Below are 16,724 nucleotides of genomic sequence, written 5' to 3'. Positions count from 1 at the left end.
ACTCCTGCTGCACAGCTGCAGGTCTCAGAACAGTTCCCAGCATCACAGACCGGCCAGACTGAAAACCAGCAAGACATGTAAATGATTGTAAACAATAAATATGTACCAAGCATTGTGATTGATTATATGAATTGCACTTTATACTTGCATTTAGAGTAGAACAGATATAGCCCTATAATTGTGATAATCACGTTAGGATACCATTGAATTTTTGAGATATGAAATGGCAATTTATTTGTCAATACACAATAAACCAGTGATCACCTTGTAATAGTGTCCATCAACCACACAGCCACAGTTCTCCAGTAGGACACACTTGCCACTATCAAACACAAAGCCATCTTCACACTGGCAGCCCTCCTGGCATAGTGGGCATTTTGGAGACTCACTGAGAGAGTCACAGGTAGAAGAACAGGTGTCGGCACACAACTCATAGTGACTGTTAGCTGGACACGTCAGAGCTAGAGGACAGATGGAAATGGATGTTATCAAAACACTTAAATCAGCTCAGCTTCAATTGTTTTTCAACAGAGCATTATGTCACAAACCGGCTCAAAGTTCGTAACAAAAGGGAGACAATGTGGAGACAAGGAATAACAAAATATATATTTATTAACTAAATGCAATTAACAATGGTGTGTGTAATCAGTAATCAGTAGTGTAAGTGAATGTTTTGCATGCATAAATGTGATAATGCGGGGTGTTGAAAGGTGTCAAAGCAAACAACCAAAAGGCCACAACAATACCACAACAAAATCTATGAAGGTGTCTGCATGGAGAGAATCTCCCCAATGAATGTGGAAGAGGTCTATTTATCCTGGGATACACCCGGGCCCAGGTGTTCCCATGTAGCTGACGACCCTCCCAACTCCGCCGACCGGCATCCTAATAAGGAAACAAGAACAATACGGCAGACAGAGTTGGAGGGTCGTCACAATTAGGTCACAATTAGGTCAGAAAAATATTGAACAATAAATATACCAGGATAAGGTAAATTAACTTTCAATATCAAAATTCACTCACGACAAAACTGGTCAGATCTCCAGCTGCTGACAAGGCCACCGGATACCTGACAGAAAGTCACATATGTCTGTAAGTGGCGGCACAGGGCATCCCCACCCTCTCCCTCCTTCATGCACTCCTCAAAGTGCTCTTATGGTGGCACAACAGCATGGCATTGGGCAAATGGACCCTTGGTTGACTTTATGATGCTACAAGCCGGTGGGGGTCCACTGGTGGGAGGACACTTCAAGCCACCGTCACATCCTGTCTGACATTTGACCCCTTCCTGAACCACCAACCACCCCGCTGCAAACTTCTCCACAGACGGCTCCTGCAGCCCACTGGGCAGCAGGAAGTCATCCTCCTTCTTGTCATTATAGTTGCCACAGAGACCACCGGTAACACCTTTGTAAGTGGATGGAAGCTGTATGATGGCGCCAGCAAATGTGTCGTAGGTCACCATCAAGCCAAAGTCTGTTACCACGACGATGTTAATGCCATTCTGGTAGGCCCTGACCTTTCCATCTCCGAGTGACAGTGGGAGATTTGCTGCAACGCCATCCACCTGTGAAAGGAGAAAAGATTGAAAACATCAGTTTTTCTAATCAAGTGTTGCTTTTTAATACTGAAATGAATAGATCAAGACAGAAAACTACCATTATTTCCCATATAACTCTGGGAGACATGGATATCTTGTATTTGTAGGCCTGTATGTCAACCCTCCTGGTGACCATTGCATCATCCATCTTGGTCAACTGCTGCACTGACACAACAAATGGAGCCATCGATCCGTCTTTCTCCACAACCTCTGACATTTTGTACACACAGTCCCCATGTAGGCTGAAACAGCTGCCATCGAACGAGTGGAATCTCCTGGCCCCGCTCACATGGCAGGTGCCCGTGCTCATGGGTACACAGGCCTGCACCCCGTCTTGGACCTGGCACTTCTCAGTGGGACCGCAGGCAAACTTTACATTACACTCCATGTCTCCATCCTTGTTACACACACAGCGCTCTTTGCACTGGCCGTTGGGGAAGAACACCTGGCCCATCTGGTAGTACTGGCCTTGGTGAACGCAGCCACATTCAGCCAGCAGCACACACTCGCTGTCGCTCAGTATGAACCCTTCGTCACAGACACATCCCTCAGTGCACAGGGAGTTCTCACAGCTCTCAGGCTCATCGAGTCCACTGCAGGTCTGGGGGCAGCCTGAGGCACACACCTCATAGTGGCTGTTGGCCTTACAGGAAGACGCTACAACACATTAGGTCAAACATGATAGAATTTAATGTTGGAACCAGAAGCTGTTAGCTAGACAAACCACTTCTGACTTATTGTGATGATCATAATTGTTACAGTAGTTGTTTTGAAATACACATCTGATGAGGTGTGTCTGTGCACTACTTACGACAGAAGCTGTCCGACCTCCACTGTTCCACCTTGGCAGGGGCATCCTGGCAGGCAGTGGTGTAGGTGCTGAGGGCGTTACAGAGGGCAGAGGCATGGCCACGGTACAGACACATATCAAACACACAGTCCTCATAGTACTCTCTGGGGTCCACCTTGGCGTGGCAGTGCTTGAACGGACCGTTTTTGTCTGTGATCCTGCCACAGTACTTCCCTGTTTGGTAATCAAGCATCAGGCTGTGGTCACAGGTGGGGCACTTCTCGCCGTCGCAGTCGCTGGAGCAGCCAGGGTCATTCCCCACTTTCCAGCTGTCTCCGAATACTGTTGGGGTGTTAGCAGGGCTCTTGTCTGGTTTGAGGAGATTGTCGTTCCGTTGGCCATTCCAGTTTCCGCAGAGCCCTCCGATGAGGTCTGAGTAGGAGCTGGGGAGGGTTAGGGAGACATGGCTGTTCCAGTTGAACTTCAGTGTCAGGCCAAATTTGGTCTTCACCACCCCAAAATACCCACTGCGGATGATGGACAGTTGGCCATCTTCTACATCAAATGGCAAGTTCACATACTGGTTGTTGACCTGGGAAGAGAGAAAGAAACTTGAATGAAACATGAAGGATAATACTGTCTTGATATTTCTTCTTATATTAATAAGTAGTATAATCATAATAGCTCATTGACCAAGTAAACCCAGAATGCAATTGTGTCATTCATTTGGAATGTATAACATTCTAAGGTAGCTTACCAATACTTTGCCAGGGTTGTCCCGACTAACGGTGATGATGTTTTTGAAGACAGTGATGGTGACTGTCTTTGTGTAAGACACTGCCGTGTTCCTCCCCCTATTTTGATTCTTTACAAGCACCTCTAAATGTGCCAGAGATCTGTCGTCTTTGCTGACCAATTTGGAGAGAACGTAAGTACACGTTCCCTGGAAGTCGAACCTCTTGCCATCAAACGTGCGGTAGTGAAATGAGAAAATATATTTAAATAATTTCCAAAAGCACAATCTAAAACTCTTGATGAAATGTCTGGAAAGAAAAAAACTCAGAGCATCCAATGACTGTCCTCCACTCATTTTGACCCCCTCGGCCAAGCAGGCATCATTGTCGCTTTTCATGTTCTCAGAGAGGAACTGTTAGATGCCTTTATTGATGCAAACGTCATAGACACAGTTGTCCATGAACATGTCTGGGTCCAGGACCTTGTGGCAGCTTGCGAATGGGACACATTTTTTGGCCAAGAGACCACGTAACTTTTCTCCCTTGTATTTCTGTTGGAGAGCCGGAGTGCAGCTAGGACATTCCCCTTGGCAGTCATCATGACAGATCAAGTCGCCGTCTTCAGTTCTCCAGCTCTGGGCAAACTTCACCACTGTGGGTTCCTTGTTACTTTTGGGGTTGATGAACTCGTCGTTGTGATCTCCGTTGTAGTTCCCACAGAGCCCATCCAGGGTGCGGAAGCAGCTGCTTGGAACAGTGATTTAGAACTTCATATTCCATTCATACATAACCTTCAAGCCAAAGTTTGTCTTCAGAACAGCATAGCTGCCACTATACACCACCGTTAGGTTTCCCCCGGCAAGGGTCACTGGCAGGTAGACATTCTCACCATTCACCTAAGTAAGATCAATAAGCATATGGAAAAACCACCCAGTTCACCTCCTGGATTGACCAAATTTACCATGGAATCGACCCCAATCCTGATAATTTCCCTCTGGTCTCTTGTTACTTATCTCAACCTTCCCTTTATGTGTACTGATCACAACAGTCAGCCCATATACCGTGACAGAGAATTTCCTTACCAAAGACACCCTCTTGTTCCCTCTGTGGTTGTTCTTGGTCAGGACAGTGAACGGGATGAGGCCAGGTTCAGATTTAACAACCGTGGCCATGACGTAAGAGCAGGTGCCCTGGAAGTCAAACCGCTCCCCATCAAAGGTGAGGTAGTGGGGGTCACCCACGACCCTGCAGATTGCTTTGGAGATGTGGACACAAACTCCCTGTGTACATTCTTCCTTTTCTCTGCATTTGACGTTCTCACAGGGGTCTACTGGTGGAGTGGGTGGGGCAGTGCCTGAGAGAGTACAGAAGCAACATTCAAGACTAACTAACTAGTTTTCATGCAGTACATTTGTTGTGTTGCGTTGTTGTTTTATTGTGTTGCGTAGCATTGCGATGTGTTGCGTTGCATTGTGTTGTTTAAGAGTTGTCCTATTTAACGAGAGAGGTGTTGAGGGGCAGTTGATAGGCCATTTAAGTTGATGTGTCAATTAAACAGCGTACCTTTGGAACATACTCCTGTTGTAGCGTAGCCGTCTCTTGGCATGCCACCATAAACGTAAACAGCCATGAGGGAGTCGCCTTTGATGGAGAAATGATATTGCTGCTCTCCCAATGGAATATTTACCCACATGTACTTAGGGTCTGAGTTGAATGATGTCTATTGGCGAGATTTCACACATTTATTTTTCTCACAGACTTTAACGGTGTTGATCCCTTCCCCCTCGGAGACAATTACCATTGTGATCTTGAATTTGCTCTGCGTGTCCACCGACCACTCGTTGGCCATATCAGACAATGGGAGGATGTTGGTGAGGAACGGATCATAGGGCTTGTTGTTGCTGAAGTACATCACCATGACCTTCTTATCACTTCTGATGATCAGCGGATATTTGGTGGACAGAAACCACATACGCCTGCCCCGCATTCAGCTCTTTACCAATGGTTATATTTCCCTCAGAGATCTTCACTAGAGTGTTGTCCTCTGAGGCCACAATGTTTACGAAGTCTGTTGAGCTGGTCAGTTTGGTCAGTTTGGAAGACCACACTGCTGTCTCCGGTCGAGAACTTGTAGTTAGTTGAAGGCCACCACTGAGATGTCAGAGTTGGAGGTGACCTGCACTGTTTTGGTGGAAGCTCCTGGACCCCCAATTTCAGCGTTATGAGGTATGGCGATCCATTTGGTGTTCTGTTTCTCTATTTTCACTGAGGTGGAGAAGCCGATTGCATTGACCTGAATTTGAACAACGGCTGGATAATCCTGTGTGGTTATGGCCAGTTGAAGACTCTGATCATCATGGTAGCTCAGCAAATAGTTAGGCATAAAGGCAGTAATGAACTCTCGCCCCACTGGGCATGACCCACAGACCACTAAACGTAAAGGAAGAAAGACAATTTTACAGATGAGCACCTGCATTCTTTTCGCAACCATTTGACTAATGTAATATCAGTTTAATAATGAAACGTTTACTATAGCTTAAATACAGTACAGTCTTGCTCCGACTGCTCTTGTTGAATTCACTGACTGTCATGTGTCAATTTAGTAAGGAACAAAATAATTCGTTTTTGCTTGAATGACATGACCATATACAAATGTTTGTGCACATAACAATACACATGCTGTCGCTTCCCCTTGCATAGCTTTATAACCAGTATTACATGTCTATAATATAGAGTTCCCTGCAGAACAAACAACATAAATGTACTATTTAATTAGAGGAGGCTAGAAAGATTTCATTTGCCAAGCTACAGTTCTGTATTTATGTTTCCCCATAATGTTAGATAATAATAAATGATCAACTTGTTCAGTTCTGGTAGTGATTACATGACATTAAATATTGAAAGGTAATCTGTGATTCTTACCTATGAATAGGCTGACAGCCACACAAACAGGAAACCAAAATGCACAGTTAACAAATGATATGGAAAACATGAAACATGGATGTAAAAACAAAATCAGTTTTGCTTTAGATTAGATTATACAGTAGCTACTGACAGGAGAGAAAACATATATAATTAATATGAAAGGCATTTACTTCAATTTATTAATATCATCAATAAATTACATCCACCAAAAAAATGTAATTACTATTACTATAAATTGTACATGTATCTATAAAGATAGAAAATATTTTATTTCAATTCACTTGGTCGTCAAATTACACTATTCACCATGTTTTCTAATGCAAAAGACTGATTTGATGTCCATACTTTACCTGTTGGTGGGACCATGAAGGATATAACAGACAGGGAGGGATGAGAAGGTGTCTTATATTGTAAAGAGGATGGGTAAAAAATAACACATCCTTGCCAAAATATTTAATTACAGTACTTATTAAGTCAACATAGCGTATATATGACTGTAATGCATATATTGACAACTTTTTGTCTGAAGTTTCCATCTAACCAAAACATTTACATAGGCTTTGTCATGTCTACTCCTATTCCTCCCCCCAAGCGTTCGAAGTCACCAGTATACTAACCACTGGTCCAGGGATCCTTCATTATGCACACCTGGCATCCATCATTATGCGCACCTGAAGATCATTAGGATACTCACCTGGACTCCATTACCTTCCTGATTACCTCCCCTTTATCTGTCCCTCCCTTAGGTTCCTTCCTCAGTTGGTATTGTTCCTGTGTTCATGCCTTATCGCCACTTTTATGCTGTCTCATTTCATGTTTGTTGTTTAATTAAACGTTTCACCTGCACCTGCTTCTCAACTCACAGCGTCTCCTTTTGTCACACCCTGTTTTTCACACCTGTCTTTGTGCTTGTCTGCACTACAGCGTTTTTGCCCACGCTGGTAGGTTTCACAAAAAAAATAAAAATGGCAACATACAAACAGAGAACACAGGTATAAATACACTGGGGATAACGAGGAAGATGGGCGACACCTTTCCTTGCTCTGCAACGCCACTGTCATCGTACCTGGAAGAGAGCCCGGTCGGCCCTTCTCAAGACCCCCTCCAGGTATCGATGACAAGCGGATCACCACTGGACCCTGGATCCCCGGTATCGTCTCGAGTAGAAGGTATGGCTGTCCACACAGGATCTGCCCCTACAGGTGGAATCCCGCAAACTCTCCCCCCAGTTTATCAGCCCTTTCCCCATCTCCAAGGTCATTAGTCCCTCTGCTGTTCGTCTTCTGTTGCCCAGTATCCTCCATATACATTCCACTTTTCATGTGTCCAGAATTAACCTGATAACCTGTTAGGGCTAGGGGGCAGCATTGACACGGCTGGATAAAAAACATACCCGATTTAATCTGGTTACCACTCCTACTCAGTAACTAGAATATGCATATACTTATTACATATGGATAGAAAACACCCTAAATTTTCTAAAACTGTTTGAATGGTGTCTGTGAGTATAACAGAACTCAAATGGCAGGTCAAAACCTGAGAGATTCCTTTACAGGAAGTGGCCTGTCTGACCATTTGTTGAACTTCTTTTCCATCTCTATCATTTACTAAGGATCTCTGCTCTAACGTGACACTTCCCACGTCGTCCATAGGCGCTCAGAGTCCGGGAAAAAACAGAATGTCGTCATTCCAGCCCCAGGCTGAAACACATTATCGCCTTTCTCAAGTGGCCGATCAAGAGACACTAGCTTATGCGCGTGACCCCGACCGCCCCCGCCTTTGGGATTTTTTCCTCTGTTTGCCGAAAAGGAGATTCCCTGTCGGAATATTATCGCTTTTCTACGAGAAAAATGTCGTAAAAATTGATTTTAAACAGCGGTTGACATGCTTCGAAGTACGGTAATGGAATACTTAGAATTTTATTGTCACGAATTGCGCCATGCGCGTGACACTTCTTTACTATTTCGGATAGTGTCTGGAACGCACGAACAAAACGCCGCTATTCGGATATAACGATGGATTATTTTGGACCAAACCAACATTTGTTATTGAAGTAGCAGTCCTGGGTGTGTATTCTGACGAAGACAACAAAAGGTAATGAAATTTTTATAATAGTAAATATGATTATGGTGAGTGCTAAACTTGCCGGGTGTCTAAATAGCGAGCCCGTGATGCCTGGGCTATGTACTTAGAATATTGCAAAATGTGCTTTCACCAAAAAGCTATTTTAAAATCGGACATATCGAGTGCATAGAGGAGGTCTGTATCTATAATTCTTAAAATAATTGTTATGCTTTTTGTGAACGTTTATCGTGAGTAATTTAGTAAAATGTTAGCGAATTCCCCGGAAGTTTGCGGGGGGTATGCTAGTTCTGAACGTCACATGCTAATGTAAAAAGCTGGTTTTTGATATAAATATGAACTTGATTGAACAAAACATGCATGTATTGTATAACATAATGTCCTAGGGTTGTCATCTGATGAAGATCATCAAAGGTGAGTGCTGCATTTAGCTGTCTTCTGGGTTTTGGTGACATTATATGCTGGCTTGAAAAATGGGTGTCTGATTATTTCTGGCTTGGTACTCTGCTGACATAATCTAATGTTTTGCTTTCGTTGTAAAGCCTTTTTGAAATCGGACAGTGTGGTTAGATTAACGAGAGTCTTATCTTTAAATGGCTGTAAAATAGTCATATGTTTGAAAAATTGAAGTAATAGGATTTTTAAGGTTTTGAAAATCGCGCCACAGGATAGCAGTGGCTGTTACGTAGGTGGGACGAATTCGTCCCGCCTAGCCTAGAGAGGTTAATTAACCCGGATAAAAAACGTACCCGATTTAAACTGGTTATTACTCTTGCCCAGAAACGAGAATATGCATATAATTAGTAGATTTGGATAGAAAACACTCTAAAGTTTCTAAAACTGTTTGAATGGTGTCTGTGAGTATAACAGAACTCATATGGCAGGCCAAAACCTGAGAAGATTCCATACAGGAAGCGCCCTGTCTGACAATTTGTTGTCCTTCTGTTGCATCTCTATCAAAAATACAGCATCTGTGCTGTAACGTGACACTTTCTAAGGCTTCCATTGGCTCTCTAAAGCCGCCAGAAAGTAGAATGGGGTGTCTGCTGTCTTTGGGCAAAGTACAGCAGCAGAGTTTGTAAGTGGTCAGCCTGGGGACAGTGAGACTGAGATGCGCGTTCACAAGACTTCTCTATTTTTTTCTTTCAGCCTTTGAATGAATACAACGTTGCCCGGTTGGAATATTATCACTATTTTACGAGAAAAATAGCATAAAAATTGATTTTAAACAGCGTTTGACATGCTTCTAAGTACGGTAATGGAATTTTTTGTCACGAAATGCACTCGCGCGTTACCCTTCGGATAGTGACCTGAACGCACGATATAACTATGGATTATTTGGAACCAAAACAACATTTGTTGTTGAAGTAGAAGTCCTGGTAGTGCATTCTGATGAAGAACAGCAAAGGTAATCCAATTTTTCTAATAGTAATTCTGAGTTTAGTGAGCCCCAAACTTGGTGGGTGTCAAAATAGCTAGCCGTGATGGCCGAGCTATGTACTCAGAATATTGAAAAATGTGCTTTCGCCGAAAAGCTATTTTAAAATCTGACATAGCGTTTGCATAAAGGAGTTCTGTATCTATAATTCTTAAAATAATTGTTATGTTTTTTGTCAACATTTATCGTGAGTAATTTAGTAAATTCACCGGAAGTTTTCGGTGGGTATGCTAGTTCTGAACATCACATGCTAATGTAAAAAGCTGTTTTTGATATAAATATGAACTTGATTGAACAAAAAATGCATGTATTGTATAACATAATGTCCTAGGAGTGTCATCTGATGAAGATCATCAAAGGTTAGTGCTGCATTTAGCTGTGGTTTTGGTTTTTGTGACATATATGCTTGCTTTGAAAATGGCTGTGTGATTATGGCAGGGTACTCTCCTGACATAATCTAATGTTTTGCTTTCACTGTAAAGCCTTTTTGAAATCGGACAATGTGGTTAGATTAACGAGAGTCTTGTCTTTAAAATGGTGTAAAATAGTTGATTGTTTGAGAAAATTGAATTGTGGTATTTTAGTTGGTTTTGTATTTCGCGCCATGCGATGCCATTGGCTGTTGGCTTGGGGTTCCGCAGGCTGAACGGCGTTCAATGCATGGTCAAACCTTGGCTCTCTCTCTTCTCGAGGTAAGCTGGTCTTAAGAAAGAAACCCTGGTTGGGGGTTTATATACTGAACATAGAAAAGGCTGTCACATGACGCCTTGTCCTGTCTGTGTCCCTGGGGGCGTGCCGATGACTTAGTTAAGCTTTGAACTGATATACAATTCTCTCACATTAACATCAGTACATAGCATCTCAACATATTCCAAATAGCTTTATCCTTATTAATACATTTTATACAACCATTTAGATGTAAGTCCCATAGCTGAGGCTATTATATAAACATTATTATGGTAATATGGCAGTATTGTCTCTCATGGGTTTCATAAAATTGTACCAAGCGGACCAGTTCGTAGCTGGATTCTTCACCAATCTTTTATACCTTATCCAGAACATAAATGTTGTTCAGTTCCCCCGTCCGGTGAGGTGGAAGAATTCCTTTGTGAAACCATTCTGTCTCAAAACTGTGGCCTGTGAGGCAGGACATTCCCTTTGGAATTTACGACCACCTTCTGACCACAGCAGCCTGGGTAGGGGGAGGTAGATAGGGGGATGGTGCATAGAAAAGGCCTGGTGCAGAGGGAGGGGGTTCAACTGTGCTCCCTGTACCCAGAGAGAGGGCAACGTCATGACAGGGGTGTACTGTCACGTCAACTCCCGCTCCTCCCCTCTGGTGTTCAACGTTGCCAGTATACTAAGCACTGGTCCTGTGATCCATCATTATGCACACCTGGCATCCATCATAACGCGAACCTGCAGATCATTAGGATACTCACCTGGACTCCATTACCTTCCTGATTACCTCCCCTGTATCTGTCACTCCCTTAGGTTCCTTCCTTAGTTGGTATTGTTCCTGTGTTCATGCCTTATCGCCACTGTTATGCTGTCTCATTTCATGTTTGTTATTTTATTAAACGTTTCACCTGCACCTGCTTCTCGACTCACAGCGTCTCCGTTACAGGCTTTTTCCTTATAAACAATACTTTTAAAATAAATTGGAAATAAACATCTGTTTCAAACAATTTTACCTAAATCTACCTCAATATATATATATATATATATATATATATATATATATATCATTTTAATTGATTTATTTAACCAGGTTTGTCACATTTAGATTTTATAAGAGAAACCTGGTAAATAATATTGCCAAACATTTTTCATAGACTCATTTACTATGGCCTACTGACCAGATGTTTTCATTTTTGATTTGCAATAGAATATAACTTTTAAAAGGTCCCACTTTATATTAAGTATCACATAATGGTAATATAGCAGCATAATGAAACTAGTGTGGGTAGTTGTTACATAGTACTATCAAATATTATACCTCTTATAAGGCATGTAAACCATGTAATTATTATATAGTTTTTAGCATCACTGTGTAGTGATGTAAATAATCATTTGTTCTTAATTGACTTGGCTGGTTAAATAAAGGTAAAATAAAAATGAAATACAAATTGGGACCATATAAAATAACAATGTACTTTCAAATTATTCAAATTATCATGTGCTTTTAATTTATTGTTTTATGGCAATATTTAAACATGGATTAGAAGAAGTGCTAATTACCTACATATGGATGTTTTAAGTGTATGTCAACAGAACATGGCTTAAGTGTATGTCAATAGGAGACGGGAGAGGAAAGCCAACCATGGATACCATTACAGAAACATTGATCTTGAAAAAGAATATGAGAGCCACATCCCAGTTAACAAAGAAAACGTTCTTTATTTACTGTCAGCTCAATTGAGAATAGGGTGACAGAGGTCTGAACAAGAATTGACTATGAATCCTTATGAGGATTTTGGGGGTGTGACGAGAGGGGTGAGGTGAGGATTTATTTGTCTTAAATACACATCATGTCATGGGTGTGTTTGTATAGTTTAAGAGGGAAGGCGAGTATGTGAAATGCATTACAGAGCTGCCAACATGCTTATAACCAATGTGGCCCTGCAGCTTACAGACAAAACACTCCTCCTGCTTAGTTTCTTTGACACTTTAACATGATGGGCACAGGTTGGCCTCATCCCTGTCATCAATATAAGTAAAGGGCAAATGATTAATATGCATGTATGGTTTCACACTCTAGCTCTGAGGGTGATGGTGTCAGTGGGCACCTTTTTGAACTGCTATCACTAGAGTTGTATGTCATTCTTTATCTAAGTGACAATGCAAATTCCTCCCATAAAATGAAAAGTTCCTATTAGTAACCTTTTCCTGGTGGGTCAATGTACGGATCTAGAAAACGAATATACTTAAGGTGGGGATGGAGGAGTACTGTAGGTGTGTTGTATTTGTACATGTACCTTCTGTGGGTGGCTCAAGGTTAGTCGAGCATGTCTTGTTACAACAACTTGTAACAACTATTTGTTGACGTGCTTGTTGAACAGTTGCTTTTCAAAATGCCTGCGCTGCAGCAACGGTAAATTGTTAATGTAATGAACTGTCTCACAGAGTGACTCCAAGTGTCATGTAATGAAATGTAAAATATTTCTGTAATATGCCCCAGACGTTGCAGTTACATCCACCTTGTGGTGTAGGATCAACTTTTCAACCAGTCCAACTGTAAGGTGGATAGTACTTTTCCCACAGTTGTTGTTACCATGCCACCTTTGACAATAACATTGGACAAAATGTATGTCCATAAATATCGATTAGAGTAAACATACTCTACATTTCAGTTATGTAAAAACATTTTGTGATCTGACTGCTTACTGTTCACTAGCATACTGTAGTTGTTATGGGGTTGCAAGCCTACGTCTCTCCACATGGTGAAGTTAGAGCAGCTCTTACTATCTAAAATGTGTGAGAGCGATAGTGAGAGAGTGTGGGTATGGTACTTAGTGCACACAGTTATAGTAATTCCCTTGTCCCATCATGCAAATCTTATCAGAAAAGTAATCCTTACAGTGGGTATCGTAAGTATTCACCCCCTTGGATTTTTTAAAATGTTGTTGTGTTACAAAGTGGGATTGAAATAGATTTAATTTAGAACATTTTTCATTGATCTACATAAAATACTCCATAATGTCAAAGTGAAAAGAAAATTCAACAAATTTGTAAAACCTAAGTAACAAAAGTATATACTGAACAAAAATCTAAATGCAACATGCAACATGCAACCACTTCAACGATTGTAGTGAGTTACAGTTCATATAAGGAAATCAGTCAATTGAAATGAATTAACCCTAACCCTAATCTATGGATTTCACATGACTAGGCATGGGCACACCTGTCAGGTGAATGGATTATCTTGACAAAGGAGAAATGTTCACTAACAGGGATGTAAACAAATTAGCTTTTTGTGCTTATGAAAAAAGTATGGGACCTTTTATTACAGCTCAAGAAACATGGGACCAACACTTCACATGTTGTGTTTGTATTTTTGTTCAGTTTAGTTGCTGCATAAGTATTCACCACCTTTGTTTAGGAAAACTTGTTCAGGAGTAACATTTGACTTACTAAATCAAAAAATAAGTTAGTATATGGACTCACCAGTCCCCCTTACATACAACTTCTATAAGGTTCCTCAGTCAAGTATTGAATTTAAAGCACAAATTCAACTACAAAGACCAGGGAGCTTTTCCAAAGACTCATAAAGAAGGACAATGATTGATAGATGGGGAACAATAACAAATCAATAACACTTAATATCACTTTAAGCATGGTCAAGTTAAGAATTACACTGTGGATGATGTATTAAACCACCCATACACAACAAAGATACAGTCATACTTCTGAACTGAGCTGAAGGACAGGAAGGAAACTGCTCAGGGATGTCACCATGAGGCCATTGGTGATTTTAAACAGCTCTGGAGTTCATGGGAGAAAACTGAAGATGGATCAACAACATTGTAGTGACTCCACAATAATGACCTAAAAGAGTGAAAAGAAGAATACAAGTATACAGAATACAAATATTCCAAAACATGCATCCTGTATGCAACAAGGCACTAAAGTAATACTGAAGAAAAAAATACACGACAAAGGAATAGATTTTTTGGCCTTTAATGCAAAGTCTTACGTTTTGGGCAAATCCAACACAACACATCACTGAGTAACTGCCTCCTTATTTTCAAGCATGGTGGTGGCTGCATCATGCTATGCGTATGCTTGATATCGGCAAAGACTGGGGAATTTTTCAGGATAAAAAGAAACAGGATGGAGCCAAGCACAGGCAGAATTCTGTAGAAAAAACCTGTTTCAGTCTGCTTTACACCAGACACTTGGAGAGGAATTCAGCTTTCAGCGGGACAGTAACTTTCAACACAAGGACAAATCTACACTGGAGTAGCCTACTCCAGCCTACCATGAAGACAGTGAATGTTCCTGAGTAGCCACGTTAGTTTTGACTTAAATCTGCTTGAAAATCAATGGCAAGACTTGAAAATTGCTGTCTAGCCATGATCCCCAACATCTTAACTACTTCTTGTTAGTCAGATATGGAAAACAGGGAAAAGATGAGTATTCACCCCCTTGGATTTCTTCTAATTGTATTGTGTTACAAAGTGGGATTAAAATGGATTTCATTATCATTTCTTTGTCAACGATCTACACAAAACACTCTAATGTCAAAGTGGAAGATTTTTTTTTTTTTTTTTTTTTTAAATGAATTAAAAATAAAAGACTAACAGACCCCCATGAGTCAATACATGTAAGAAACGCCTTTGGCAGTGATTACAGCAGTGAGTCTTCTTGTGTGAATCTGTAAGTGTTTTGCACACCTGGATTCTGCAATATTTCCCCATTATTCTTTTCAAAATTCTTCAAGCTCTGTTAAGTAAAAAAAACAAAGTAGGCTGGATTAGATAGGCTTGCAGAGAGAGTAGCAAAGTCTACTGCTAGCAGTACTCTATAATACTTTATCAAGAGGGAGTGGAAATATTTCAGAAGGCATCAACACACACATCTAGATTTGTGACATTGAAACACAGAGCTATAAAAGCTTAAGCTTTGACTTCTCAAACTATTATTTTCTTCTCAAGTTTGTTTCATGAGCCTCATCTTGTCCTATTGTATCGTCATGTGGGACCATCTGGTGTTGGTATGTTTCAGGCTTGTGTCTGAAGTACAAAATGAGTGGCATTGCTAATGCTGCTAAGAGAACTATCCCTAATAACACCAAAGCCTGTCTGCCCCTGGTTGCAAGAGGCACCTCACAGCATTCTGTAGAAGAGGAAGAGATGAGAGAAAGAGACAGGCTTTTTGTTTACCCCTAGCCCCCTTCAAAGAGCCCCAGCTCTCTGTACAGTCATCCTGTGACAGCTTCATCATCAGCGAGTGGGTGAATCTTTGATTGAGAACCTACAGTCTCATTTCAACAACGAGTGTACTGTTTGGCCTGACCTCCATGGAGCTGTGGACCTCATAGCGCCCCCTGCTGTCCAGGCCGATACAGCTGTGGCTCTGATTGGAGATGTCTCCTCCAATGGAGTCCGTCCACCACACATCAGGCTGGGAGAAACCCTGAGAGGAGTTGAGAGTGATGATGAAGCTGTCACATGATGACTGTATAGAGAGCTGGGGCTCCTTGAAGGGGGCTAGGGGCAAACAAAAACAACAACAACAATACTCTTATTCAGCTCTTCACAAATGAGAATTCTGACTGCAAAGGGCTTTACGCAAGTAGATGACAATAAGCTGATTTTGTGCAGATAGCTAATACTTTTAAGTCTCTTAATCCCTCATAGACGCAAGATTTTAAAAGAAATACTCTCTAACCTGCCACTAAAAGTTGTAGCTTTCCTTGGTGCTTCCCTGTTCATCCATCACATCACAGGTGTATGGGCCCTAGTCACTCAGCTGCACACCACTCAGTCTAAGTGAGGCATTTCCCACAGTGAGCTGGTCTTCAAACAGATGAGTTTGTCCCTTGTAAACAACACTCTGTCTTTCCAGCTGATCTCTCCCATGGTAATAACTGTGGACCACCACTGATTCTCCATGCTGCCAGTTGACGACCAGGTTGTTGAGGTTCAGGTTTTCATACGGAGGGAAAAAGCATTTAAGGGTGATGTCACTGTCCAGAGCTGCCACTCCCATAGGTGAAATAGGGAACTGAACCTCAATATTGACTAAGGAAGGAGACAGACAACACAGCCATAGATTAGGGAGAAACTTAAATTCTCTTGTATTATATCACCAAAGATACTGTGATACTTGTGTGCTTCTTGGTGACGGTTGTTGTAAAACCAACATTCTAAATAATGCTTTACTAAATGTTAGTATACAAATGTACACATGATAGATGATGGAATATGATAACTAGCTACCTGAGAAAAGCAATGAAGTCGAAAGAAGCTGTGAGATGACAATTGTCTTTTCATCCCACATGCTTTTGAGTAGACCTGTAAAAAGAAAGTGTATATGTGGAAAAACAATGCAGATCACATCCATATATTGAAAATACTATATGCCTTGAGTTACAACATGCATGGCTATAGTTGTCTCAGTCAGACGTACCAAGAGTCATGATAACTGATG

The sequence above is a fragment of the Salmo salar genome, chromosome 05 (genome assembly GCF_965601325.2).
Source record: "Salmo salar chromosome 05, fSalSal1, whole genome shotgun sequence".
NCBI classification, from domain to species: domain Eukaryota; kingdom Metazoa; phylum Chordata; class Actinopteri; order Salmoniformes; family Salmonidae; genus Salmo; species Salmo salar.
Note: the sequence above shows the minus strand (reverse complement) of the source record.